The following is a 25,637-nucleotide window of genomic DNA, read 5'->3' on the forward strand; positions in this document are numbered from 1 at the left end:
GGCTCAATTGAAAACAAATGACTTTATTTTCTACAACAGAGCCCTGTAACTCCAGGGTATTTGAGGATTGCAAATCGGAATCAAATTCTCTCGGCCTGCATGTTTTCTCCGTAAGCCACAGGGAAACAACATTTGCAATCAAAAGACCTCGACTGGCAACTAAATTTAGCGGGTATTGTAACAAGCCTTCATGATCTCACCGACATATAAATGAGAATATGATTATCATGAGACCAGGGCTGTAGCCAGGATTAAAAACGATATTTTAATACATACAGAGGGATCTGTTCGACGGAAAGTGTTTTATAAACAAAAAGGTAAACAAATATGTTTACAGAAGAAGAAATACATGTGTGCAGTTGTACAGCTAATGTTCTGCAATTCTACAAATGTAGTCATTACCCATGCCATGTCAATATGATTGTGAGTGAAAATGACTGACAAAATCAATTGGGGCCCCTGGGCACGTGCCCTGTGTGCCCGGTAGGTAATTCGGCCATGATTACTACAAGTTTAGATAGATGGCTAGACAAATGAACTAATCAAAACACCTGTAACTGACATGGGCTAAGTGAGTGTCGGTGAGTGACATATAACAAGAGGAAAATTGCTGATGCACAGCCATTTTTTTTTTAAATTGCACCTTTGTGTATTCTACCTCTCAACAATAATAATTGATTATTCTTTGTTTTTTAAATTAGAGAAAAAAAAGACAAATGTCCTGACAATGGTGTCCTCTTATGGAGCTACGGCCATGCATGAGACAAATAAATGATGTCCGGCACATATAGGATCCTTAGTTGAGATTTACATAAAGAGTCAATGCTTTGTATGCAAGGCCAATAGGATAGCAAAGGCAGAGTCAGTCACGCAGGAGTCACAGTCCAACATTAGCATAAACGATGCGCGTCAGTGAATGGCTGGATGGCTGCTGCTGTTGCTATTGCTAAGGACTCAATTGTCAATATGCTCTCTGGTCCTTATCCAAAGATCAGAGAGGGGCTGACAGAGCTTTGATTTCTGCACACCGGGAGGGGATAAACAATAGGAAAACATGTCACTCACTCCAATACTGGCACCCTTCACAACAATATTTACATGCCACATCCAGTTTTATGAACAGAAGAAGATTAACAAGAGGGCTGAGAAAGAAAATTAGAATTGAGAAACAGGGTGGGAAATAGTGAGTGAGTGAGCGAGAGCGTAGAGGGGGGGGGGGTAGTAAAATAAGGTCAGCAGGCGAGTGAGAATGTTGACCTTTGCTAGATAAGGCTTTCTTCCCTGCCTCGTTGGATCCGAACAGGTGGTGAGACTAATTATATTGCAGTTATGTCCTTGACAGGAGAAAAAAACAACACATCTAAGAAACATTTAAAAATGTGTTCCAACCTACTCTGTTTTCACACTCTTTGTGCCTTGGTGAATGGTTTCTGTTTTAATGTTGGCGGCAATAAAAAGGAGTGTATGTTTGTAGACCAACGGATCCAACGGACCTGGTTGATAGCAAGGGAACGTTCCTTATTGTATCATGCAGTGGATATTAGCGGATTACACCATAGCTAGTGTGTGTGTGTGTAAATGCATGTATGTTTTATTTTATTGAACTATGTGTGTATTCAGTGGGTGGGGACTTCAGGCCCAGAGCCAGCCAGACCTTCACTGACCAACCAGTATACAGACCCCAATATCATCAAAATAATGCTCCCACACAAGAACAAACACCAAATCTGTTAGTAACCAATCCTTAGTTTGTCAAAGCAGAGTCTCTGTGGGTGAACTCAGAGTCCAGAGACACAGTATCTCATTTAGCCTCACTGTGAAAGGAGTGTTCTCAAAGTTGGTCCACAATGTGATGTGACTGTGTGGCCGGAACACAACCCCCATCCTCTGATTTGTCTGACTTTCCCTAGACCAGACACTCTGTACCAGAGACGCTGAGTGTGTGTCTCCCCACTGCTTCCGCTCTGAAGCCAAGCCCTTCACTTCGCATCGTCTTACCTCTGGAAGTAATGTCAGTAGATAAGATATTAAATCCTTCCCCACTAGAAAGGATAAATGATCAAATCAAACTGTATTTGTCACATGCACTGAATACAACAAGTGTAGACTTTACCCTGAAATGCTTACTTTAATGCTTACCTTAACCAACAGTGAAGTTCAAGAAGAGTTAAGAAAATATTTACCAAGTAGACTAAAATAAAAAGTAATAATAAAAAGTAACACAATAAGAATAAGAATAACAAGGCTATATATGGGGGTACAGGTTAGTTAGAGGTAATTTGTAGTTGGGGGTGAAGTGACTGCATAGAGTATAAACAGCGAGTAGCAGCAGTGTACAAAAAAGGGGGGGGGGGGGGGTAATATAAATTGTCCAGTGGTGATTTGATTAATTGTTCAGCAGTCTTATGGCTTGGGGGTAGAAGCTGTTGAGGAGCCTTTTGGTCCTAGACTTGGTGCTTCGGTACCGCTTGCCTTGCGGTAGCAGAGAAAACAGTCTATAACTTGGGTGACTGGAGTCTGTTGACAATTTTATGGGATTTCCTCTGACACTGCCTTTTATATAGGTCCTGGATGGCAGGAAGCTTGGCCCCAGTGATGTACTGGGCCGTTCGCACTACCCTCTGTAGAGCCTTACGGTCAGATCCGGAGCAGTTGCCCTACCAGGCGGTGATGCAACCAGTCAGGATGCTCTCAATGGTGCAGCTGTAGAACCTTTTGAGGATCTGAGGACCATTGCCAAATCTTTTCAGGCTCCTGAGGTGGAAAAGGTTTTGTTGTGCTCTCTTCACGACTGTCTTGGTGTGTTTGGACCATGATAGTTTGTTGGTGATGTAGACACCAAGGAACTCCACTACAGCCCCGTCGATGTTAATAGGGGCCTGTTCGGCCCGCCTTTTCCTGTAGTCCACGACCAGCTCCTTTTTCTTGCTCACCTTGAGGGAGAGGTTGTTATCCTGGCACCACACTGCCAGTTCTCTGACCTCCTCCCTATAGGCCGTCTCATTGTTGTCGGTGATCAGGCTGTTGTGTCGTCATCACACGCTGAGGTAGTGTGAGACGTCAAAAGAGAAATCTTCAGCACAATAATGAATGGTCAGTAGAATTTAGAGAAGTCCCAAACCGAGCCTCCTGGTGTACTGTACCGTCCACTCTCTCTCACAGCCAGAGTCATCAAAGTTCTCACTAAAGGCCTGAACGGATTGCGATCAATGAACAGCCACCAAAATAGTGTTAGGCTCGTAGAAACTACTCAAATGAATGCATACATTGATATCCAAACCATTTTACTCTAAACCTGATTATCTAATTTCATGTCATGAAGATACCCGATAGACAGCACATTAGAACTTATGATTAATGCATTTCCTTTTAACCTGAACATTGCTGGCAATGACATGGCAGATGATGGGATTAGCTGAGGAGAGGAGTGCCCATTATGGCCGAGCTGCAGAGATCTAACTGGACATCCATGATACTGCTGGACACTGGACCTGCCCAGTCCTCATCTGCTGGCCACAATAACCCAGGTCTGGGTAGCAGGTAGCCAATCATTTAGAGCGTTGGGCCAGTAACCAAAAGGTTACTGGTTCAAAACCTGAGCCGACAAGGTGAAAAAAGCTGTTGATGTGCCCTTGAGCAAGGCTCTTCAACCTAATTTGCTCCAGGGGTGTTCGGAATACTACCCGAGTGGTGCAGCGGTCAAAGGCACTGCATCTCAGTGCTAGAGGCATCACTACAGACCCTGGTTCGATACCAGGCTGTATCACAACTGGTCGTGATTGGGAGTCCCATAGTCCGGCGCACAATTGGACCAGCATCGTCCGGGTTTGGCCATCATTGTAAATAAGAATTTGTTCTTAACTGACTTGTCTAGTGAAAGGTTAAATAAAAAAATATACTATGGCTGACCCTGTAAAACAACACATTTCACTGCACCTATCTGATGTACAGTGCATTCGGAAAGTATTCAGAGCCTTTGACTTTTTGTTACGTTTACAGCCTTATTCTAAAATGCAATAAAGAAAATCATTTCCTCATCAATCTACACACAATACCCCATAATGAAAAAGTGAAAACTGCTTTTTAGAAATATTCACACATAAGTATTCAGACCATTTGGCATTAGATCGAAATTGAGCTCAGGTGCATACTGTTTCCATTGATCATCCTTGAGGTGTTTCTACAACTTGATTGGAGTCCACCTGTGGTACATTAAATTGATTGGACATGATATAGAAAGGCACACACCAGTCTATATAAGGTCCCACAGTTGACAGTGTATGTCAGAGCAAATACCAAGCCATGAGGTCAAAGGAATTGTCCGGAGAGCTCTGAGACAGGATTGTATCGAGGCACAGATCTGGGGAAAGGTAACAAAACATTTCTGCAGCATTGAAGGTCCCCAAGAATACAGTGACCTCCATCATTCTTAAATGGAAGAAGTTTGGAACCACCAAGACTCTTCCTAGAGCTGGTCAGGGAGGTGACCAAGAACCCGATGGTCACTCTGACAGAGCTCCTCTGTGGAGATGGGAGAACCTCCCAGAAGAACAACCATCTCTGCAGCACTCCACCAATCAGGCCTTTATGTTAGAGTGGCCAGACGGAAGACATTCTTCAGTAAAAAAAGGCACACGAAAGCCCACTTGGAGTTTGCTAAAAGGCACCTAAAGGACTCTCAGACCAAGAGAAACAAGATTGGTCTGGTATGGTGAAACCAAGATCGAACTCTTTGGCCTGAATGCCAAGTGTCACGTCTGGAGAAAACCTTGCACCATCCCTATGGTGAAGCATGGTGGTGGCAGCATCATGCTGTGGGGATGTTTTTCAGGGGCAGGGACTGGGAGACTAGTCAGGATCGAGGGAAAGGGGAACAGAGCAGAGTACAGAGAGATCCTTGATGAAAACCTGCTCCAGAGCGCCCAGGACCTCCGACTGGGGAGAAGGTTCACCTTCCAACTGGACACAGCAAGATAACGTAGGAGTGACATCTGGACAAGTCTCTGAATGTCCTTGAGTGGCCCAGTAAGAGCCCGGACTTGAACCCGATCGAACATCTCTGGAAAGACATCTCTGTGCAGCGACGCTCCCCATCCAACCTGATAGAGCTTGAGAGCATCTACAGAGAAGAATTTGGCACACCAAATACAGGTGTGCCAAGCTGGTAGCGTCATACCCAAGAAGACTCAAGGTTGTAATCGCTGCCAAACGTGCTTCAACAAAGTACTGAGTAAAGGGTCTGAATATTTTGCAAGAATTTCTAAAAACCTGTTTTTGATTTGTCATCATTGGGTATTGTGTGTATATAGAGGGGAAAAACAATTTCATCCATTTTAGAATAAGGCTGTAACATAACAACATGTGGAAAAAGTCAAAGGGACTGAATACTTTGTGACAATAAAACATGTATATTTTTTGGGGTACTGGATGTAGTCAGAGTACTGCGGCAGGTAGCCTAGTGGTTAGAGCGTTGGGCCAGGAACCGAAAGGTTGCTGGATCGAATCCCCAAGCTGACAAGGTAAAAGGTAAACATCTGTCGTTCAGCCCCTGAGCACGGTAGTTAACCCGCGCCGAAGACGGGGTGTCGATTAAGGCAGCCCCCCCGCACCTCTCTGATTCAGAGGGGTTGGGTTAAATGCCGAATACACATTTCAGTTGACCGCATTCAGTTGTACAACTGACTAGGTATCCCCTTTCCCTACTGTTTGCAGCACAGAAAATATCCCACAGGATCCCACAGCTAAAGAACTCAACATCATGTAGTAAATGCAGGCTGGTTCCTTCAGCCCTCTGGTTGAATGACCAGAATTAGTGCGATTTGTATGGCAGTCAAGGTGTGTTTTCCAATCAACGCAACATGGAATAAGAAAAGACAAACACTGTCTGTCAATATAATCCAAAAGACTAGCTGCACATGAACAGTACCTAAGAGGGAGAGAGAGAGGATATTAAGATGGAGAGAGGGAGAGAAAGAAAGAGAATGTGAGAGTGAGAAGAGTGGGACTGTAGCTCCCATTCTGGCCCTGCAGCCCTGTGGCTGAATGCACACACAGGGTTGCGTAATGGGCCTGCTCACATCCTTGTGTGAAACCCAGCCAGGGCTAGTGCACATGTAGCTGAAGAGACCACTCGAAGCCTTGAGGGGAAGATAGGGAAGTGGAGTTATTTCAGAGGGCATGCACAGGATGAGACTGCCTTGTTGTGACATAATGTACTAAAAATAGCCCTATCGTAATAGAAAAAAACAAAGTGCCAGTCAAATCCTAACTGGCATGAGGAGGGGGGGAGAAGGAGGAGCTGGAGGAGGCAGCAGAGGAGCAGGTGGGGGTGGAGCAGGCGGAGGCAGCAGAGGAGCAGGTGGGGGAGGAGCAGGAGGAGGCAGATGAGGAGGAGAAGGAAGAAGAGGAAACTAAGTATTTCAGTTAAAGAGAGAAGACAGCGAGGGCGCAGTAAACAACTGGGAGGATGTACAAGCCACAGTGCCAGAACAGACCAGGCACAAATCAACACTATATCAAAGGCAGTGCTTTCCCCCGACATGTCAGCTGCTTTAAAACCATGATGAAATGTGTGAAATACATGAAGTAAGCCAGAAGGTACCAGGATGATTTAAGTCAGATATATTATGCTATATAATATAATGTAAAGCCTGTGGGGTCTGACTATGCTGTGTCGTAGGGTAGGGAAATTGTGGCCTGGCCAGGCCTGGTAGTGTGTTTTCTGCTGCACATACAGTATGACCATTAATCACCCTCAGCTACTTTTCTCTATCTATTTCCAGAAAGAGAGGCAGTGCAGAAGCCAGAGGGCAGACAATCCACAATAGCACTACACTAGAGCACGTGTGGACCGTGTGGCCGGCTGCGGCAGCTAGCAGTCACTGTGAATGTCACACTGTGTTAGGTAAGCTAGCCCACTGGAGGGAGGGGACCCTACAGTGACAACTGTGGGGATGGGATCAGTGTAATGGCAATCCAGAGGACACTACTGTACGCATTGCATCTTCACATCTTCATATGTGATGCTGGTTAATTCTTTAAATTGACACAGAACTTTCTATGGCAGAGAATTAGCCTTATGCCTCAATTGCAGTTACTTAACTCTTCCTCCTCATAACTGATTAAATGTTAATACATTTGTAAGGTGCTCCACTGCAGATAAGAGCATCTGCTAACTGAATGAGAGAATGGATGTAAATGTACTTGGGTTTATAGTAGAAAAACACCAGCTGCATTCCAGCCCTGGAGGAAGTCATAGGGAACGTGTGTGTGTGTGTGTGTGTATTCTGTTAGACAGGGAGACACACACAGAGAGAGCAGGTAGAAAAGAGCATGTTTCATGTAAGATATCCTGTGTCAGAAGAGAGGCAGAAAACACGTTTATCTCCCTCTATCTCCCCCTTTCTCTGGGGCACTGGAGTAGAGATTTCTGCAAGGGTGTGTAGAGTGTGAGTCATCAGCAGTGCAGAGGGAGTAGAGAGGGAGAGAAAGAGAGAGATGTATTCTTCAAGTCCAAGAGGGAGCTCAGAGCAGCAATGCAGCAAGGAAACACCCAAAATCCCAATCTAAAAGACCAATACAGTCTTATCAAACGACTGTAGCCAGATACAGTAATAATGGAGGCCTGAAGGTGAGAATATGTGCAAGCTCAGAGTTATTTTACAGCACAGGGCACCATAGATCCATGGCTTGGGTGATCAGAGCATCATTAGACACCACTGGGCAGGGCAGAATGAGACTGTGCTCAGATTACTGTAATGAAGATTGCCCTGGTGAGTCACCACCACACGGTACACACTGCTTAGGGTACAAGTACTGTACTACAAACTAGCCCTTTGTAAGTGTTATGATTTCTCTGGGAGCACAATTCTTTTACAACATGATCATAGTACAGTATAGAGGCAATCACATAATGGGTTACGTGAAATATTGTGAAGAATGAATTGGCAGGATTTTTTTAATGAAAAATATTCCCAGTCTAAAATTCTTAATGACTTCTCTGAAAGGGAGTGTGAAGTTTAATGTAAGTTTATGACTGTTAGTCACTCCATTCTCCCTCTTCCTCTCCTCCTTTACACATCATATATCCCTCCTACCGCTCCTTATCCATCATCAGTAGGGTTGCAAAAAACCTTCAATTAATTCCCTTGTTTTCCAGCATTCCTGGTTGAATTTATTGACATTTCCCAGAAAATTACAACCCTAAACATTACACACACTTAATGCTCTACCTAGTTTTCGTCCCAAATCAGCCCTTTCCCCTTACCTTCACCCATACACATATAGTGCAGGACTGGAAGACTAGTTCCCTCCTGTCCTCCTCAGACAGATACAGTAGGCCAGGTTGCTACAGCACAGCAGGACTGTCTTCCAAGGGCTGTCTGTCAGTGGCCAGAGCATAGAGGAGATGGAGAGGAAAAACTGTAGCTGTCTGTACACCCCTGTTCACGTCAGCTTGAAACCAACACAGAGGTCTGTAACGTAATCCTGGAGATCAAATGAAGGCCGCCATGTTGCCATCAAATCAAATCACATTTTATTGGTCACATACACATGGTACCAGGATGATTAGCAGATGTTAATGCGAGTGTAGAGAAATGCTTGTGCTTCTAGTTCCGACCATGCAGTAATATCTAACAAGTAATCTAACAATTTCACAACAACTACCTTATACACACAAGTGTAAAGGAATGAATAAGAATATGTACATAAAAATATATGGATGAGCGATGGCCGAACGGCATAGGTGAGATGCAGTAGATGGTATAGAGTACAGTATATACATATGAGATGAGTAATGTAGGGTATTAAACATTATAGAAAGTGGCATTGTTAAAAGTGACTAGTGATACATTTATTACATCCAATGTTTTATGATTAAAGTGGCTAGAGATTTGAGTCAGTATGTTGGCATCAGCCACTCAATGTTAGTGATGGCTGTTTAACAGTCTGATGGCCTTGAGATAGAAGCTGTTTTTGAGCCCATTGATTAAATTATTGCATGATTCCTGCTGTCCAGACATCCCACAATACACCAGAGCCCTACCAGTGGACATGCCCTACCCGATGAAGACTGTGTTTGACACAGCAAATGAATTTGGACGTCTGAGTGGTGAAGATCTGAAGAGTTATCGCATGGTCCATAGAGTAACTTTCAGAGCTGGACATACCGTTGAAGTCAGAAGTTTACATACACTTAGGTTGGAGTCATTAAAACTCGTTTTTCAACCACTACACACATTTCTTGTTAACAAACTATAGTTTTGGCAAGTCGGTTAGGACATCTACTTTGTGCATGATACAAGTCATTTTTCCAACAATTGTTTGGAGAGATTTTCTCACTTAATCACAAATCCAGTTAGTCAGAAGTTTACATAGTGTCACGACTTCCACCGAAGGTGGCACCTCTTCCTGTTCGGGCGGCGCTCGGTGGTCGTCGTCGCCGGTCTACTAGCTGCCACCGATCCCCTTTTCCTTTTCTGTTGGTTTTGTCTTATTGGTTACACCTGTTTCTTTTCTGGAGTTTGTTAGGGCTATATAAGGGCTATATAAGGGCTATATAAGGGCTATATAAGGGTTATATAAGGGCTATATAAGGGCTATATAAGCCCGGCTTGTTTCTCTGTTCGTTTTGTGGATGTGTTATTTTTGTATTTCTCCGGACTGTTTGTGTCCTGTGTTTGGGCCGGTCATTTTATGCACCTGGTGTTTTGGCGTGACCGTTCTTTCACCTGAATAAATACGGCTGTCCTTAACCCTCTGCTCTCTGCGCCTGACTCCGCACCCACTACTCTTAATCACGTAACACATACACTAAGTTGACAGCTTTGAAATTTTCAGAAAATTATGGCATGGCTTTAGAAGCTTCTGATACACATAATTTGAGTCAATTGGAGGTGTACCTGTGGATGTATTTCAAAGTCTACCTTCAAACTCACTGCCTCTTTGCTTGACATCATGGGAAAATCAAAATAAAATCAGCCAAGACCTCAGAAAACAATTGTAGACCTCCACAAGTCTGGTTCATCCTTGGGAGCAATTTCCAAATGCCTGAAGTTACCATGTTCATCTGTACAAACAATAGCACGCAAGTATAAACACCATGGGACCACATAGCTGTCATACCTCTCAGGAAGGGGATGCGTTCTGTCTCCTAGAGATGAACGTACTTTGGTGCGAAAAGTGAAAATCAATCCCAGAACAACAGCAAAGGACCTTGTGAAGATGCTGGAGGAAACAGGTACAAAAGTATCTATATCCACAGTAAAAGTGAGTCCTATATCGACATAACCTGAAAGGCTGCTCAGCAAGGAAGAAGCCGAAGAACACCATCCAAACCGTGAGGCACGGGGGTGGCAGTATCATGTTGTGGGGGTGCATTGCTGCAGGAGGGACTGGTGCACTTCACAAAATAGATTGCATCATGAGGCAGGATAATTATGTGGATATATTGAATCAACATCTCAAGACATCAGTCAGGAAGTTGAAGCTTGTTCGCAAATGGGTCTTCCAAATGGACAATGACCCCAAACATACTTCCAAGTTGTGGCAAAATGGCTTAAGGACAACAAAGTCAAGGTATTGGAGTGGCCATCACAAAGCCCTGACCTCAATCCCATTGAAGATCTGTGGGCAGAACAGATCTTCAACTGGGCTATGGCAGTCAATTGCAAACATTCTAACAGTATTTCTGACTGTCTTCTCAACTCATGATCACATACTTTTAATGTGGGGCTATGACAGTCAATTGCAAATGAGTCTGACATGTCTCTAATGCCGCGTTCAAAATGATTGAGAACTCGGAAATCTCAGACTTCCGACCGTTTTGAACTGTCACCCAACTCAGAATTCCAAGTCGGGAATTCTGGCCTCTTTCTAAAGCTCTGACTTTCCGACCTTAAGATCACTGGTGCCATGATTGGACCTTGTTTTCTTTCCGAGTTCCCAGTTGCCTTGAAAGCACCATTATCTCACCACCACTAATGAGATGGGTGTGCTTGATGCATGTCGCGTCAGAGCTTCTCAAAGTCAGAGGGCGTGGTCAACAGTGCGCACCTCATCTCTGCTGTCATATCCAACCTGGATTGATATTTGGTTTGAATGCAGACGAGAGCGCTGCTGAATCCAGCTACACACAGATATGACCTGGCGAAGGGTACCATGACTTTTAATCCTCTGAGGGAGACGGCCGGGTATTCCCTTTGAGTCAGGAACAAAAACTCCTCCGTAGTGACCCGTGAATGCATTGTCTGCAACATTTCGGTCACATGACAGCTGACTCAAAGGGAATACCCTGATTTCCTGATTCAAGCGAAATGGTCAAGTGCTGCCTTTTCCCACGATATAAGTGTACTCTGTTGTTGATTTTAAATTTAAAAAAACATTGATTTAAATTGACATTTTTTGACCACATTACACAGATTTTGAGATACAAAAAACATATATTATTTATAATCATTTTTGGGAGGATTTTGGAAATTCTCCCACGACACCATTTTGGGAACCTCTGCCTTATTGTATCACTGCGAGAGGAAGATCATCATATAATAAACTGGAAGATAATGGGTCAAAAGGGTGTTTCAACCTTCTGGTCAAAAGGGTGTTTCAACCTTCTGGTCAAAAAGGTGTTTCAACCTTCTGTTCAAAAAGGTGTTTCAACCTTCTGTTCAAAAAGGTGTTTCAACCTTCTGTTCAAAAAGGTGTTTCAACCTTCTGTTCAAAAAGGTGTTTCAACCTTCTGTTCAGGTTTTCTGGAAATTGACTTGTTTTTCATATTGTCTGATTTGAACTATCCGTTTGTCTTGCTACTGCATGTCTTTTCTCTAACTCCACATTGTCACACAAAGCTAGAGCCAGGCCTCTCAACCAGAAGTTCGATTTAGAGTGACTCATCCCTCTGTGTTTCAGAGAGAGATAGTCAGAGAGAGAAAGATATAACAAAAGTACAAGCAAACACAATTCCTGTCTCTGCAAGTTTGTCATGCTATTTCACTTAGTTCTCTTACTGCTCAGCTCTGTGTTGTGCCGATTGAGACACTGTTCTGGGAAAAAGCATGATTGTTTCTTTGACTTTTCTTTTGAATGTAGATTTACATGGTCATTCACTCTATAATTTCCACACACACACACACACACTCACACACACACTCACACACACACAATCACACTCACACAATCACACTCACACAATCACACACTCAGAGATCATTTCACTGGAAAGCAGTGTGACATCTAAGCCATCAGCTGAGTTTCAGCAGGAGAGGACAGAGAGGGGGGGATGGAATCGAAGCAAATGACCAAGAAAACAATATTTTCTTGGTGAATTCCTGGGACGAAAAGATATCAGCACTCCGAGTCATCCTGAGTCTACCTGTCAGGATCACTCGGTCTTCACGCTCTTCCTCTGCAGTCTCCAAAGAGCAAACGTCACAAAGGAAAACATCCAGAACCCATTACTGTCTAGAAACTGCAGAGAGAAAAGCCTCACTGTCACAACTTCAAGAGTTTAGGAAGAAAATCAATGGGCCAGCTCCCCACAGCCTCTCTGAAACAACAGTGCAATAATCAAGCCAAGTAGAGCAGTAAGACTGGTAACAGTCAGGTGAACGGTTCATATGAAAGGCTTGAATGAATGGCTTGGTGAGCCACACACTGGAACAAAAGTCAACTCTTCAACCTTTCTCACAGTCTGTGAGCAGAGCCACAGTCAGCACAACACCTCTGATACCTGGAGTGACTATTCTTATAGTCAGCGCCTCTCTCTCCCAAGGAGAAACGCTAGCAGCCATCTTCACCCTTTCCCTCCACCCAGACAGCAATCTAATTAAGGAACGCTAGATTGAACCCATCCCACCTTCTGATGGCGTTAAATTAGATGTTACAGATTTGGAAAAGCAATCTAACTGTGACGTTGTGTTCTGTCTGCTGGCGATAGAGAATTGTGTAGGGTGTCTCGAGTAAGGGAGGGGTGTGTGAGAGAGAGAGAGAGAGTGTATAGTGACGCTACACTACATGTATGTGCATACATAAGGAGAGAAAGGGTTACCTGTTGAGGACTTGACATAGGAAAACCAAGGGAAATATATTTCAGTCATCGCTGTATTTTAAAGCCATCAATCCAGCTTGGGGACCACCATCAAACACACAAAAAAAATCCATCGGCGTCACTTAATGGGAATTACCTATTTTGCTGCTGCAGAAGCCCATTTAGGTTACCAACAGCATTCTCATTTCATACCAGAAGTTGTTTTTATCAGGTGCCTGCTGTGGCCCCTACTTTGTTCTGTCTTAAGTCCAGTACACTTTCACATCTATGTCTTAATATACTTGAGGACTTTTTGGGGACCAACAATTGATTCCCATTCAAAATCCTATTTTCCCAAACCCTTAAACCTAAACCAAACCCCTAAGACGAAAATATCCTTTTTACAAGTGGACGCGCAAAATGTCCTCACTTCTCTGAATTTGAGTTTGTTTACTATTGTTGTGAGGACTTCTGGTACCCACAAGTAAAATTAAATGTGTACACACACACAGTGTCAGATCTTCTTTGAGAGAGCAAGTATCAATATTTATGTACTGGCTGAGTCCATAAATCTTAGTGACTGGTCCAAAAATCAATGCACGCCTGCTACATATTTGAATCTGCTTATGAAGGTCACATTACTCCAGCAGAGGCTGGGAGGACGAGGCATGCAGTAGGCTAAATCACCCAGGAGCGCTTTTATTTATCCTGCCCCTACATTGGCCCAGCCCCAGCTCCATTCAACCCACACTGATGCTCTACCACCAATCTAAATGTGTAAAAACCAGCCACAAATAGACTTTACCTAACATGATAGGCCCTCTTGCTTAAGCAAGACTTTTCAGGGTTGATCCCTGTGTAACACATGTGCATTATACACTGACTGAACAAAAATCTAAACGGAACATGTAAAGTGTTGGTCCCATGTTTAATGAGCTGAAATTTAAAAAAATCTGTTTACATCCCTGTAGTGAGCATTTCTCATTTGCCAAGATAATCCATCCACCTGACAAGTGTGGCATATCAAGATCAAGCTGATTAAACAGCATGATAATTACACAGGTGCCACTTAAAGGCCACTTAAATTTTTTTGCAGTTTTGTCACAAGACAATGCCACAGATGTGTCAAGTTTTGAGGGAGCATGCAATTGGCATGCTGACTGTAGGAATGTCCACCAGAGCTGTTGCCAGATAATTTAATGTTAATTTCTCTACTATGTAACCATGCCAACCCAGGACCTCCACATCCGGTTTCTTCACCTGCTGAATCGTCTGAGGAAGGGGTGGGGTGCTGAGAAGTATTTCTGTCAGTAATCAAGCCCTTTAGTGGGGGAAAACTCATTCTGATTGGCTGGGCCTGGCTCCCAAGTGGGTAGGCCTGGCTGCCAAGTTGGTGGGCCTATGCCCTCTCAGGCCCACCTATGGCTGCACCCCTGCCCAGGCATGTGAAAGTATAATATGTTTAAAAATCTTTCAAATTGTTGCATGTCGCATTGATATTTTTGTTCAGTATAGATGAGGCAGAGGAGAGGGGGAGAGTTCAGTGGAATGCTATCAGTTAAGCCTGATCATAATCTTGATGTGATTGGCCTGACTGAAACATGGCTTAAGCCTGATGAATTTACTGTGTTAAATGAGGTCTCACCTCCTGGTTACATGAGTGACCATATCCCCCGTGCATCCCGCAAAGGCGGAGGTGTTGCTAACATTTACGATAGAAAATTTCAATTTACAAAAAAAAAAAAGAGGACGTTTTCGTCTTTTGAGCTTCTAGTCATGAAATCTATGCAGCCTACCCAATCACTTTTTATAGCTACTGTTTACAGGCCTCCTGGGCCATATACAGCCTTCCTCATTGAGTTCCCTGAATTCCTATCGGACCTTGTAATCATAGCAGATAATATTCAAATTTTTGGTGACTTTAATATTCACATGGAAAAGTCCACAGACCCACTCAAAAGGCTGTCGGAGCCATCATCTACTCAGTGGGTTTTGTCCAACATGTCTCCAGACCTACTCACTGCCACAGTCATACTCTGGACCTAGTTTTGTCCTGTGGAATAAATGTTGTGGATCTTAATGTTTTTCCTCACAATCCTGGACTATCGGACCACCATTTTATTACGTTTGCAATTGCAACAAATAATCTGCTCAGACCCCAACCAAGGAACATCAAAAGTCGTGCTATAAATTCCCAGACAACACAAAGATTCCTTGATGCCCTTCCAGACTCCCTCTGCCTACCCAAGGATGTCAGAGGACAAAAATCAGTTAATCACCTAACTGAGGAACTCAATTTAACCTTGCGCAATACCCTAGATGTAGTTGTACCTCTAAAAACTAAAAACATTTCTTGTAAGAAACTAGCTCCCTGGTATACAGAAAATACCCGAGCTCTGAAGCAAGCTTCCAGAAAATTGGAACGGAAATCGCCACACCAAACTGGACGTCTTCCGACTAGCTCGGAAAGACAGTACCATGCAGTATCGAAGAGCCCTCACTGCTGCTCGATCATCCTATTTTTCAAACTTAATTGAGGAAAATAAGAACAATCCGAAATCTCTTTTTGATACTGTCGAAAAGCTAACTAAAAAGCAGCATTCCCCAAGTGAGGATGGCTTTCACTTTGGCAGTAATGAATTCATGAACTTCTTTGAGGAAAAGATCATGATCGTTAGAAAGCAAATTACGTACTCCTCTTTAAATCTGCGTATTCCTTCAAAGCGGAGTTGTCCTGAATCTGCACAACTCTGCCAGGACCTAGGATCAAGAGAGACACTCATGTGTTTTAGTACTATATCTCTTGACACAACGATGAAAATAATCATGGCCTTTAAAACTTCAAGCTGCATACTGGACCCTATTCCAACTTAACTACTGAAAGAGCTGCTTCCTGTGCTTGGCCCTATGTTGAACATAATAAACGGCTCTCTATCCACCGGATGTGTACCAAACTCACTAAAAGTGGCAGTAATAAAGCCTCTCTTGAAAAAGCCAAACCTTGACCCAGAAAATATTAAAAACTATCGGGCTATATCGAATCTCAAATTTGTCTCAATTTTTAGAAAAAGCTGTTGCGCAGCAACTCAATGCCTTCCTGAAGACAAACAATATATACAAAATGCTTCAGTCTGGTTTTAGACCCCATCATAGCACTGAGACTGCACTTGTGAAGGTGGTAAATGACCTTTTAATGGCATCAGACCGAGGCTCTGCATCTGTCCTCGTGCTCCTAGACATTAGTGCTGCTGTTGATACCATCGATCACCACATTATTTTGGAGAGATTGGAAACCCAAATTGGTCTACACGGACAAGTTCTGGCCTGGTTTAGATCTTATCTGTCGGAAAGATGTCAGTTTGTCTCTGTGAATGGTTTGTCCTCTGACAAATCAACTGTAAATTTCGGTGTTCCTCAAGGTTCCGTTTTAGGACCACTATTGTTTTCACTATATATTTTACCTCTTGGGGATGTGATTCGAAAGCATAATGTTAACTTTCACTGCTATGCGGATGACACACAGCTGTACATTTCAATGAAACATGGTGAAGCCCCAAAATTGCCCTTGCTAGAAGTCAGTGTGTCAGACATAAGGAAGTGGATGGCTGCAAACTTTCTACTTTTAAACTCGGACAAAACAGAGATGCTTGTTCTAGGTCCCAAGAAACAAAGAGATCTTCTGTTTAATCTGACAATTAATCTTAATGGTTGTACAGTCGTCTCAAATAAAACTGTGAAGGACCTCGGCGTTACTCTGGACCCTGATCTCTCTTTTGACGAACACATCAAGACTGTTTCAAGGACAGCTTTTTTTCCATCTACGTAACATTGCAAAAATCAGACACTTTCTGTCCAAAAATGATGCAGAAAAATTAATCCATGCTTTTGTTACTTCTAGGTTAGACTACTGCAATGCTCTACTTTCCAGCTACCAGGATAAAGCACTAAATAAACTTCAGTTAGTGCTAAATACGGCTGCTAGAATCCTGACTAGAACCAACATTTTCTGAAAAAAAATTACAGGCCTCTCTCATCTTTTTAAGTGGGAGAACTTGCACAATTGGTGGCTGACTAAATACTTTTTTGCCCCACTGTATGTAAATTGCTTCAAATCAAACAACTGCACACTTCTGTATATCACCCCCAGACCAATGGCCTAGTCGAGAGATTTAATAGAACCCTGAAATCCATGCTCAGACGGATCATGGAGCGGGATGGGCGAAACTGGGATCAGCGGCTGCCGTTTTTTAATGTTTGCCATAAGAGAGCAGGCATCCACTGGTTTTTCACCATTTGAGCTATTGTTTCCCATGGGCTCAGGGGATTGTTAGATGTGACAAAGGAGAACTGGGAACAACAGACCAGTCCCCATCACCTTGGACATGAACACCGTACCTTAGTCCATCCGGATTTCTAGGGGTACCTGGGAGAGCATCTGTAGCAGCTCTCTGGCGAGGCTCTTGGTGTTAGCACTACGCAGGGGAATGGCCTTGGGATATCTTGTGGCATAATGTACCACAACCAATATATGTTGAAAGCCTTTCGCAGACTGCGGTAATGGTCCAATTAAATCCATAGCAATTCTATCGAATGGCATGTCTATCACTGGCAACGGGATTAATGGATTTCAGGAAGGGATGAGGTTCTCTGGCAGTCAGGACACCCCTGGCAATACCTTACCAAAACTGCATACCCACATAAAACTGCACCCCCAGCCAGAAGAAACATTGTAACACCTGTTGTGTTTTTTCTCTCCGTATATGTCCTCCCAATAAATGGCTATGGGCCCGGCTCAGCACTGTTTGCCGAAACAGGGTTGGAACCAACAGCTGCTCCACTGTCATGTCATTCGACTTCGTGACCTGGTATAAGAGATTTTTTATCTTGGAAAAATGAGGAAAGGTGACTATATTAGCAGGACTTACCATCTACTACCTTGACATTCTGTCTTGCGTTCTGTAGTGTGGGGTCTTTCAGCTGAGCAGTACCAAACTTTCCCATATACTGTGTTAACTCAGGAGGAATTTCCAGGCCCCTTGCCCTGCTCTTCCTGTTCCTCCTCTTCCATTTATCCCTTCTGGGTTTCCTGTCTCTTCGTAATTTCCTTCCCCTTCTTCTCCCAGGAGAACTCGAATGTCGGCTACGGAAGTTGGGCAGGTAAGTACCAATTTGTTAATTTTCCTTTCATAGGACAGGGAGTTCTTTGGTAGCGGTTTCATTTTCTTATCACTGGAAAATGTAAATGGTACCTGGCATGTCCTATTACTGGCACAGCCATCTCCTTTTGTCCTGTAGTCTTTTCCACAATTCTTGAAAATATGGACAGTCGTGACCCACTTGCACAGGATATGGCAGATTTTCATTCAACCCTACAGTAGGTTACCTCTCTACATCTGCAGCTGGACACGTTTCGGGTGTCCCTATGTACACAGGTGATGTCCATGGTTGGAGCGGCAGTCTTTCCTCAGCTGGGTTAGTAGTGAAGGCATGATGAGGGAGACCATGCTCCCGGAGTCTAAAAGAGCTACTTCTTTCCCTTGGACCTGTACCCAACAGGTGCGGTGGGTGGCGGTGGGCTTGGACATGGGCAGAAATTAAATGGCAGGGGTGTAGATTGGAAATGTCGACTTTCATGGGTTCCTCCTTCTTGGGACAGTTCCATGCGATGTCTCTTATTTCACCACAGCGGTAGCACTCCCGGGTGTCGATATCAACCCCTCTATTCCTCATCTTTGCTTCAAGTTGGAAAACATGGTCCGGGCGCCCACGTTCCCCCTCTGCCCTTTGGGTTCTTTCTTTCCAAACCTGGGGAGTCTGTAGTTGGGATGTCTTTCTTCCTCCTTCTTTGAGGCCTCCCTTTTCCTGGGTGGTTCTGTCCAGGCGGCTGGGTTTGAGCAGTTCGTCAGTTGCTCGACATCTCTCAATGAGGTCCACCACTCCACCCACTGTGGTGGGACTGCCCTGGCTGACAACCTTCTTTAGCTTGTAAGGTAAGCCCCGGATGTAGTGGTCAATCACTATTCTTTCCACGATGGCCCCAGTACTGAGGGTCGCAGGCTCCAGACATTTTTTTTGCTAGGTGGACCAGGTCAAACATCTGTGACCTGGGTGCCTTCTCGGGTTTATACGTCCAAGTATGGAACCACTGTGCCCTCAAAGAGACAGTGACTCCCGACCGTGCTAATATTTCCTTCTTCAGTGTGTCATAGTCATTGGCTTCTGTTGCTTCCAGATCAGACCACGCCTGTTGTGCTTCCCCACAAAGAAATGGAGCCAGTTTTCCTGCCCACTTTATCTGTGGCCATGCCGCTCATTCTGCCGTGCGCTCTCAACGTCATCATTTGGCATAATTTTCTGCAGATACCGAGTGGCCATGATGGGTAAACCAGCGGTCTGTTGAGCAATTTTCACCACAGTGATTTCAGCATGTCCATATTCATCTGCAGTTGACACTCCCTTTGTTCCTTCAATAAAAAGCGATTGGTTTCCACTTGTTACAAACAAATTTAAAAAATGAATTGGTGCGTGATTATCCTCACTGCCTTGCCCACATTCTCCACCAATGTAGGGTTTTCAGTACCGGGTTCTTTGTAAGGCAGGTTTTACACATACAGCCACACAACACCAGTCTGAGTAAAGGGTTAAAGATGTTTTTATTATTATTATTATCATCATCATCAGGCTTTGGCAGCATTCCAGATATATCAGTTTGGCTAGAAGTTTCCCCTGAGCTGTCCGTGGTCCTGCCTCTGGGGAATACTTCGCATTGCTGTCCGTGGTCCTGGCAACCACAAACAAAGAAACCTCGCAGGCACATATCCACAACGCAACCCCTGAAACCGCTACAGTATGTACAGTACAACTCTCCAGCCTCCATAGGGGCTTCTCACTCTCTTCTCTGTGGAAGTGTGGCACCGTAATAGCCTCGGGTGCCATGGCATGAATTCGTCACTGGGCTAACAGGCTTATGAAAGTTAGATGAACGTTATACGATCTTGTTAAAACTAGTTACATTATTAAAAGGGCACATTCATTCTGAGAAGGCAAGAAAGGGAGCCTCCAGCAGATTGGAATTTTAATAGCCTCAATACAGTGATTGAGAAACTTAGCAGAGCTTTAACTCTACCACCCAGTTATATGAGCACTCTGGTGACTTTGTCCACTCTCTCTAGAACAAATACACACACACACAAGGTAAATAAAAGCCAAAGATTTTTACATGAACCGTTGATACGTCCACTGATTGTACAACATAGATAGTATTGTATGTTTTATCAGATAGCTAATGATTCTGGTACGGTCATGACAGTGTTGTAGTATTAGCAGGCTGGAATGAACTCAAATCAGCAGTTGTCACAAAGTGCTTATACAGAAACCCAGGCTAAAACCCTAAAGAGCAAGCAATGCAGATGTAAACACATGGTGGCTAGGAAAACACCATAGAAAGGCAGGAACCTAGGAAGAAATCTAGAGAGGAACCAGGCTCTGAGGGGTAGTCCTCTTCAGGCTGTGCCGGGTTGAGATTATAAGACTACATGGCCATTTAAGGCCAGATCGTTCTTCAAGATGTTCAAATGTTCATAGAAGATCAGCAGGGTTAAATAATAATCACAGTGGTTGTAGAGGGTGCAACAGTTAAGCACCTCAGGAGTAAATGTCAGTTGGCTTTCACAGCCGAACTGAACCTGATCCTGGGGGAGTGTTATCTCAGCATCTTCACTGTAATCAGGTAAAGGCTCTTGCACTAGCTGTGTGTGTTTGAGTGTGTGTGTGTGTGTGTGTGTGTGTGTGTGTGTGTGTGTGTGTGTACATGTGTGTTTTCTTTATCTGGCTCAACTCCAACCTCTCCTTTTATCTCCCTGTACAGTACAACTATGGCACACATGTCAACTCCTGCAATGCACTTAACCTGTTACAACACAAGAATGGGCCTTGTTCCAACCAAAGTCATAAAGTACCAGCTAATACTGCCCAGTACAGCACAAAGCATGAATGAATACAAAGGCAGTTCTGAATACAAAGCAGTCGCTATTCTGAACACTCTAGAGTGAAAAGAAATGTTGTGAATGTAAAGGTTCTAGAGTCAGTGAGGAGTACTAAGGAGTGAATGGTGTGTTTATCTTCAGACACAGAGCAGCAGTATAGTCCTGGGTCCCGGGTTGGCTGGGTTGGCCGGCTGCTCCAGAGCGTTAATAAGAAGGCTAATTGAATTACGGCAGCGGTGGAGGCCTGTAGTGTGGGCGCCACGCCGCTCTAATTTCATTACTACTCAAGTAAACATGGGCATGGGGAGGCAGCCCCCCGGTACAGCAGCCTGCCCTGCTTCATCACACACACAGTTTTTGTGAGGATTGTGTAGCATCATCACCCTACCCCCCATCTGAATATTCCTGTGTGTGTTTGTTCGAGTTCTGATGCCGCAATAAAGAGAGATCAGAGGGAATAAATGCAGAGGAGCGTGGAACAGGAAGAGCAGAAACACTCACACCTTCAGGCTGCGTCACTGCTTGAGTAGAGTAGTGGTGTCAGCGCTTTCACCATGTTCTCCTGTTCTAAAACACAACCACTGTAGACAACAGGGTGCCTTTCAGACAGGAATCCTCCTTCCTTTGCATTCCTAACTGTTGCTTTATCATGGGGAGTTATTCAGGTTGATGATGAACATGATTGTGAGCAGTAGTAGTAGTGTGATTACCGTGAGACTGACATGCTCTTATGCCTTGTTCACAATGCCAGTTGTGACTCAAATCCAATTTGTGGCATATCCGATTCAAATCCTATCCGATTCAAATCAGATCTTTCAAGCCACATTTCCAGCCACCTTTGTAGGTGGTTTGAAGTCAGGTACAAATCTGATTCCTGGCCATGCGACTTGTCTGAACGGTCAAATCTGATTTATTTATCCTGAAGTGGTTTTTAGACCATTATTTGGTATATCTTGTTGTTTGCCAGCTACTCTGTTGACAGTTTGTCAAGAACATGTGGTAGCTAACTACCTAGTTAACTGTTTACAAAACAAATGAGTGAATATGCTTGAAAGCCAAACAGCTACCTACCTAGCTAGTTCAGGGTTTCCCAAATGTGGTCCTTTGACCACATTTGAGTTAGTTTTCTTTCATTCATCTCTTTTATTCATCTCTCCTAGGTCATCCTGCTTCTTCTTCTTCATCTGTGGATTTTATATGGCAGTTGGCAACCAACTTTAACGTGCATTACCGCCACCAACTGGACTGGAGTGTGGATTTTGTTCATCTTTCAATCACCCATGTGGGTTAGTATGCTCATAAAAACCAATGAGCGCTTGCAGCGCGTCAAGCGTCTAAAATAGAAAACCCAAATGCCCCCCTTGTTAAAAATATTTTGTGAATACTCTCTTATCTCAGGATATAAAATGAACGTGAAGGCAATGGGAAAAACACAAATAATAACCCATGATCTACAGCAGGGGTGTCAACCTCATACCATGGAGGGCTTAGCGTCCGCAAGTTTGATTTATTATTTATCTTTACCTTTCAATTAAGACTTAGACAACCAGGTGAGGGGAGTTCCTTAGTAATTAGTGACTTTAATTCCTCAATCAAGTACAAGGGTGGAGCGAAAACCCATAGACACTTGGCCCTCCGTGGAATGAGTTTGACACTTGATCGACAGCAATCGTTTAAGTGGACCACAAAAAAAAGATTAACTACACAGGATGCTTAATAAGTGACAAACATGTTAAGATAACTTTCTCCCATTACTCAACAACATGAAAGCAGATCTAACTAAATGAAACAATCTCCCCATAAATCTTCCAGGTAGAATACATCTCTTCAGAATGGCATGGCTCCCAAATGTTTATTTTTGTAAATATGAAATACCCCACCAAAGACATTCTTTAATCTGTCTATTTCCAGACATGGCAATGGGTTGGACAATATTAAAGAAGCTATTACTTAAATACTGGAAGTTAAACGTTGGAGTAGAGAATGGAAGAATCAAATGCTTAATTTAAATATGGAAAAAAATCTGTCTATAGACAAACATAACACAGTTTGAAATCATATGGGGCAGTCTTACAAGCATTAAAAATAACATTGGGTGTGAATACGGTGGGAACATGTGGGTGTAAGCAAGTGTGATGTCATGTTTCTGGAAATGTATGTATGTAAATGTCTATTGTTTTTGTCTATGTACGTTTTTGTTTATTGCCAAAAAATAAAATATACACAAGACATCCTTCCTTATCGAGCTAGCATTAAACATGACAGGAATGTTTTGTTGTGGTCACATGTTAATGTCAGCAGACGGCCATGTACATGAAAAGTGGTACCTTTGCTAACATGAGTCTGTGGCTTTGCTGATTGTATCTCCATTAGAAGATAACAGAGTTGGAGGCTAATGGGGCTTGCTACTGAAGTACCTCACGCTCTGTTAGTTTTTCATCACCACTTCACTCAGTCTTCCATGGGAGCATCCAGTATCAGTAATTACCGATGCCACGACAATCATTTCAGAAACCATAATCTGCAGTTCTCTCTCTTCAGGGGACTAACATCCCTCCCCTTGTCTCTTTCCTGTTCCTCCCATCCCATTTCTCTGTTGACTGAGAAATGCAAAACAGCTTCATGAAATTATAGGATGTAAGTTGACTTCAGAAGCACTCGTTTCATAGCGACTTCCAGGTAGAGGGGGCAGGGGTTTGTGTAACCAGAGCTCGTCTAACCATGTCACCGAAACAAGACAATCACAGAACAAATTAAGACAACACCTGGCTGGCGGCTAATAGCCTGCTGGACAGCTTTCTCTAGCGCTATATATTGTGGGTAAAAGTCATGTTTTATAACATTGGCCAAATTTACATAGCTCGTGAGAAGCTCTAGGAGAATGAGGTTTCAACTGAATATTACATGAGTCTTGGGCCAAGAATGTGTTCAAAATAATTGCGTTTGATTCGGCAGTGGGATTAAATAGCTGACAGAAGAATGGTGAAAAGACAGACTATTTCTTTGAAGGCTAAGTATCACATAGCTGAGAATTGAAAAATACAATTTAACACCTTCCTGTCTTTGCAAACAACACACAGAACCACCGACCTCACACCCTTAGACTGTAGCTGCCACAACAATATCTCATTATATCTCAACACTATTCAAGTTTGTGAATAACCTTGAAAGCTGTTTAGACCTTTTCTCTATTTCCATTCAGCACACGCAATTGGTGGAATCTTACAAACAGAGAAATCAAAATTACAAGCAGTCTCCGCTGTGAAGACACAGCTTGGGATCAGCCTGAGGACTGGAGGATACATAACATGCCTGCCCCCCTCCAACAACCTGTTTAGTCCCAATGCCATTGCCCTGCTGCATACCAGGCCAGTAGCATGGCTAGCGTAGTCGGCTACTGCAGCTTCCACTTGTCAGGGCTGGAAACTGTTGGCTAAATAAGGAGAGTAGTAGACTGTGGCTTCCAAACAGATCTTTAGCCTTCACTTTCTTGAGACTAGTTTTTGCATAGAGGATTTTTATTCGGCTTCAGAGGTTGGGTCTGGAGCCACAACATCTTAAAGCTTTGTCCATCAGCAGCAGTGACATCACCAGTAACTATTCAAACTGTCCCCAAATAATCCGTCAGCATACTACTCCAAACAGACAACTGAACAGACAGTCAACTTATTTAAATCTTTAGCAGTCTAGCTGTAGGAACAATTATTTATGGTTCACAGTCCAGTCCAGGGAAACAAAGGGGGAAAATACAGCTTCTGACGGCCTTACCCTTCCAAGAAGACTCCAGCCTCTTGCCACTGAAAATAATATCCACCACTACAGCCTCAGATAGATAGAGATAGAGAGTCAATGACTCACCAGCAGTATATGTTGTAGCTTGTGTTGGTTGAAAGCCCCAGGCTTCAGTTTCAGGGCTCTATTGTTGTCCTCTAGAAGACGTAGTCTCTCCCCCCGCTGACACTGGGGCGCTCCGTCTGGGAAGTGGAGGGGCACAACTTCCTTTCTCAACTGTGGAGTAAACACAAGATAAGTTTAAAATGCTGTCATGGTCATCTGAATTATTTCAGTGACCTGAAATGGTTATGACTAGCTGAGGAACGCTCAACTCCATTCTCTTATTTTGAGACAAAGTTTAATATTAATAATATTTTATATTAACTGGTCGCGCGATTTACTAGCAACAACATTTAGTCACTATCAGTTGATACTTGTAAAAATAATAATAATAATCTGAAACCGCTAACCTGTCCCTTTGTAACTGCGGTCCTTCCACAGGGTGTTCAAATTAATTATTTTAATATAAACTTTTTTCAAATGCTACTGACTTTTTCCTCATTTGTGTTGCTCAACTCAGCGCAAATGCGCTTGTACCAATTTAATCTCAGTTTACATATTGTAGAACACAGCTGTCAAACTCATTCCACGGAGGGCAGAGTGTCTGCAGGTTTTCGCTCCTCCCTTGTACTTCATTGATGAATTAAGGTCACTAATTAGTAAGTAACTCCACACACCTGGTTGTCTAGGGCTTAATTAAAAGTTCAAATCAAAAACTTGCAGACACTAGGCCCTCCATGGAAGGAGTGTCCCCCTGCTGTAGAACGTCTCCAGTTGAGCAACAAAATTAGGAA

At 43.5% G+C, this 25,637-nt stretch overlaps 1 protein-coding gene across 1 annotated transcript in view; it reads right to left on the bottom strand.

Annotated features, from left to right (window-relative positions):
* LOC109895829 (RIMS-binding protein 2) overlaps nt 1-25,013 on the bottom strand; it is a 119,892-nt gene extending 94,879 nt beyond the window's left edge. Inside the window, exon 1 of the mRNA XM_031830160.1 lies at nt 24,868-25,013. The gene's annotated coding sequence lies outside the window, so the exon portion shown is untranslated. The remainder of the gene's footprint in view (nt 1-24,867) is intronic.
* Between the last annotated feature and the right edge of the window lie 624 nt (nt 25,014-25,637).

The sequence above is a fragment of the Oncorhynchus kisutch genome, linkage group LG8, assembly GCF_002021735.2.
Source record: "Oncorhynchus kisutch isolate 150728-3 linkage group LG8, Okis_V2, whole genome shotgun sequence".
Lineage (NCBI taxonomy): Eukaryota > Metazoa > Chordata > Actinopteri > Salmoniformes > Salmonidae > Oncorhynchus > Oncorhynchus kisutch.